Below are 4,891 nucleotides of genomic sequence, written 5' to 3'. Positions count from 1 at the left end.
GCTCGGTCAGTCTCCGGTGGTGCGCGACTGCCACGGAGAGACGTGAGTACGACCTGGTACCCTGCCCCAAACACATCATCCTCAACGGCGTCGATCAACTCCTGGAACCGCCGTTCCTTGCTCCGTCGAATCTCCTTCTGCAGAGTTCGTCGTGCAGCCAGATGACTTGCTGCAGCGACCTCACGCTCTGGCGCGTTCGACATGCGCAGAGCGTGGTCCCGGGCTACTCTGCAGGCCTGCTGCAGCTGTGAGATTTCCGGGGTCCACCAGAACACATTGCTTCGACGTCCGTGCTGTCGCGGGTTTACTCTCTGCATCGTCTCGTCACAAGCTCCAGCCAATGCTTTGACGAGCGTCGCAGGGCAGACAGCAGCCTCGGTGATCTTCCAGGCCTTGAGGGCCTCGCGATAGCAGCCCGCGTGGAATTGACCCATTTTCCAGCGGCGGCCAGCCTGCCGTTGACTTGGTTGGGTCGCCCGTCGCCTCTCGTGCCTCGTTTGATGCGGTGCGTCGGCAATGAAGCAGATGCACGCGTGGTCACTCGCCGTATAGTCTGGCAGCACACACCAGGAATCGGGGCGAGCGATCGACATGCTCGCGAACGTGACGTCAACCATGCTGGGCCTTGCCACTCCATTCCCAAAGAAGGTTGGCTGGCTTCCGCTGTTCAGCAACCTCAAGTTGAGGAGCTCAGCGGTCGCGAGAAGCTCCTCGCCGCGGGTCGACGTTCGTTCGCTGCCCCATTCCTCGTGCCAGGCATTGAAATCGCCTGCCAGGACCACCTTTGCGTGATTGAGCGCTTCCGTGTGTACTGCTTCCAGAAAGGTCGTGAACTCGCCGATGGTAAGGCGGGGGGGAGCGTAGCAACTGATGAGCGTTATTCCGGCAACGTCAGCAGCCACCATTCCGGAGACGGAGGTCCTCCACACCCGCTGAATTGGGTGTGGTCCGGTGGCTACCACGGCCACGCTACCCCCAGAGTCACACGCCCACTTCATGTTGTTGTTCGGAGCGCGACTAATCTCCGAAAGAAGCAGTACATCCACATTCTGCTCCACTGCCGATTGCAGGATCAAATCCTGCGCCGTCCGCGCTCGTCCCAGGTTGAGCTGGAGGCACTTTAGGGGCATGGCGCTGGCTGCTGTGCCCCGCAAAGGCGGTGCCCAATCCTGTGTGGCCCGCCACACTTCATGCACCGTATGTCCGAGGTGCATTCGGCAGCGATGTGGCCCTCCAGGCCACAGCGGATGCACTTGCCGCGACGATCGCTGTTGCGGCATCCTCGGGCCATATGGCCGCGCTCGAGACAGCGGAAGCAACGCTGTTGTTCAGCTGCCGGCTTTGGCAGCTCGCGCAGCTCGCTACGGATGTAGCAGATGAACACCTGCTGGCCGTCCAGTTGGCGAGCGTTGGCCAGCGGCAGCTTGACCTTCGCTCGCTTGGTGCCGTTGTACCGTTCCCACAGCTGGACGTGGGCAACTCCGGCAGGGCGGCCAAGCTTCTCGTTTAAAGCCGCGGTGATGTCCTCCGCGGTTGCGAGCGGGTCCACATCAAGGACGAGCAGCTCGCCCATCTCAGTAACGACTCGGGAGCGGCCTTGCTCACCGAGGACAGCATTCACGCGCTCGCAGAGCGCCACCGAATCAACCGAGCGGTCGATCTCTACTCGGAGTCGACCGGCTCCGGTGCGTTGGCCGATTCCTATCTTTGTGCGCACGTCCTGAAGCTCCGGCGCCTGACGAAGACGGAGGTACATATCCGTCCACGTCTTTCCGGCTGCCGCCGTAACTTCGATCTTGTCCGCCGTAATTTGGTGGCGGGGCTTCCTACGCTGCTGCGCTGCCTGGGCATGTTGCGGCTGCCCAGGCCACACCTGCTGCACCGGTCGATTCCACGAGCCGAGGTTTGATGGTGCCATCACTGGCTGCTGCTGCTGCCGCTGCTGCTGCTGCTGCCGCTGTTGTTGCTGCTGCTGGTTCAGCTGCTGATGCTGCTGCCGCTGCTGCTGGTGCTGCTGCTGCCGCTGTTGTTGCTGCTGCTGGTTCAGCTGCTGCTGCTGCTGCTGCTGCTGCTGCTCCTGCTCGCGGAGCAGCTTCCGTACACGCTGCCGCCTACGGCGCTGAGTGGCAGTCAGCCATCCGCCAACTGCCTCTTGCCGTTGTTGCTGCTGCTGCTGTTGGTGCTGCTGCTGCTGTTGTTGCTGCCGTTGCTGTTGCTGCCGCTGGGCATGATGCAGCGGCTGCGGCAGCTCCGGCATGGCTTGCTTCCTTTGGGGCTCAGGTCGGGCCGCTGGAGCAGTTTTGGCGGCTAGGAGCTGGGCCATCAGCTCGCGGTTCTTTTGAGCGAGCACGGCGTTGTCTCGCCGCAGCTGCGAAATTTCCTCACTCAGCTTTCTTATAGCTTCCGCCATTTGGGCCATTTCACTAGAGTGGCCCTGCGGTTGCAGGTTTGGCATCCTAACGTTTTCTTCTGCTATGGCCGGTAGCTTTTGCACTACCACTACCGGCGATAGTGGCTCGGTTGACCGGCGGAGCGAGGGAGGCGGCGGCATGCACTCCTCTCCCGATAGCAGGCGCTTGGAGCGCCTTACAGGTTCCATCCCGCAGTCAGCCCATGGACTGATGCATGGATGGAGATGCACACTGCACCGTTACTCTTGGGCACTCAGGGCACTCACGGAACTCACGAGCACCCCGGTCACTCACGGCACTCACCGGCACTCACCGGCACTCACGGCACACACCGGAACTCACCGGCACTCAGGTCACTCACCGGCACTCACCGGCACTCACCGGCACTCAGGAGCTCACCGGCACTCACCGGCACTCACCGGCACTCACCGGCACTCACCGGCACTCACCGGCACTCAGGTCACTCACCGGCACTCACCGGCACTCAGGTCACTCACCGGCACTCAGGAGCTCACCGGCACTCACCGGCACTCACCGGCACTCACCGGCACTCACCGGCACTCACCGGCACTCACGGCACTCACCGGCACTCACCGGCACTCACCGGGACTCACGGCACTCACCGGCACTCACCGGAACTCACCGGCACTCACCGGAACTCACCGGCACTCACGGCACTCACCGGCACTCACCGGCACTCACGGGCACTCATCGGCACTCACGGGCACTCACGGCACTCACGGGCACTCACTGGCACACCCGGGCACTCACTGGCACACCCGGGCACTCAGTGTGTGGGCCACTCGCCGTTTTGCCCACTGGGAAGGGCCTCGAAAAGTTGCCTGCTGGGAATTCCGGTTTCGCCCGCTAACGGTCAATTTGAAAAATAATTATTTTTCGGTAACCGTCACTTTCGCCACAAATTTGAAAATATTCAGCCAAGTTTGACTGATTTTTCGCTCCAACACCTGAACCTAGGGGCGTAGACGCGGCCAAAAAGACGCCGCCTCTTTACAGATGCCCCACGCTGGAGCGCTAGCGCTACGCACTTTTCCGACGCTTTTCTCGGCCGGGAAAACACCGATTCCTGTAGTTTTTTCGCTGGTTTCACTAGATTTCGTCGAAATCTTCACTATAAAACACTTTCCGCCAGGTTTAATTGATTCGCTATAGGTCTTTTTTCCTTCCAAAGTTCCCCATACAAAATGTATGGGCGGAATGACGTCAAACTATGTACACCGAAATTGTCTATTTTCTTCGTGTTTTTCACCGGGTTTTCAATGAATTTGCATATAAAGGCACTAAAACTGCACTTTAACACATATTTCACAACACTTTTCACAATTTTTCCCACTTGTTTTTATTATCGATACGGAGCGACACGGAGGCACGTCTGCCCAGCTCGAATGACAGTTCACCTCTACAGGGATAACTGGCTTGTGGCCGCCAAGCGTTCATAGCGACGTGGCTTTTTGATCCTTCGATGTCGGCTCTTCCTATCATTGTGAAGCAAAATTCACCAAGCGTAGGATTGTTCACCCTTTCAAGGGAACGTGAGCTGGGTTTAGACCGTCGTGAGACAGGTTAGTTTTACCCTACTGGTGTGTGCCGCGCGCAGCTATCCTAACGGAATTCCTGTGCAGTACGAGAGGAACCACAGGTACGGACCACTGGCTCAATACTAGTTCGACCGGACTTTGGTATGAAGCTACGTCCGCTGGATTATGCCTGAACGCCTCTAAGGTCGTAGCCAAACCGAGCCGATAGCGCCTCCAACCCCCATTAGGTGATCGTAAGCTAGCGGGCCTATCAACCCTCCGAGACCCGCCGGGGCTTCGCCTGAACCCCTGCGTCTCATCCCCCGTTACACACTGGGCCGCATCGCGCGGGGCCGCACTCGCACGTGCTAGTACCTTACCACAGGGAACGCCGGAGTCCGTCGGCCCCGTCGACCGTGGATACACCTAGTTTCGACACCTACCGACCGCCCGCAAACGACGGGACTTCAGGCTGGGAGACGCGAGTTGCAGAGAGGCGTACGCTTCGATCCTCTCACTCTACCCATGCTTGGTGGTTTGCCACACGACGTGGCGAGATGCGATGGTGGCCCTCCACACGCGGGGGTCATCACGCGTGTGCGTAAGGTACCTGCAGCAGGTGCAGGTGCCTGGGTGCGTGCCATGGTGATGATGGTACCACCTAGTCGGGAGTGTGCGGGAGTCACACACCGGCTGCGCGCCACCTGTGGGAGCTTGCTCCTGCAAGGTGCCGCAAGTCGCTTGGGTAAGGCGACGCTGCACACACGTGGTGTGCTATGTGCAGAAGGGTGTGCTGCTGTGGTGTGTCCTAGTGGGTGGTGTGCTTGTGCCCCAGACATGGGGTGCATGTGCGCTACTGGCTGGGGTGCACCATAGCTACCCGAATGGAGCGATAGAGAGGAGGTGAGCTTTAGCGGGTCAAGTCCATTGGGCTTGATCCGC

Source organism: Anopheles nili (assembly GCF_943737925.1).
Source record: "Anopheles nili chromosome X unlocalized genomic scaffold, idAnoNiliSN_F5_01 X_unloc_1, whole genome shotgun sequence".
NCBI classification, from domain to species: Eukaryota; Metazoa; Arthropoda; class Insecta; order Diptera; family Culicidae; genus Anopheles; species Anopheles nili.
This window is presented reverse-complemented; position numbering follows the sequence as displayed.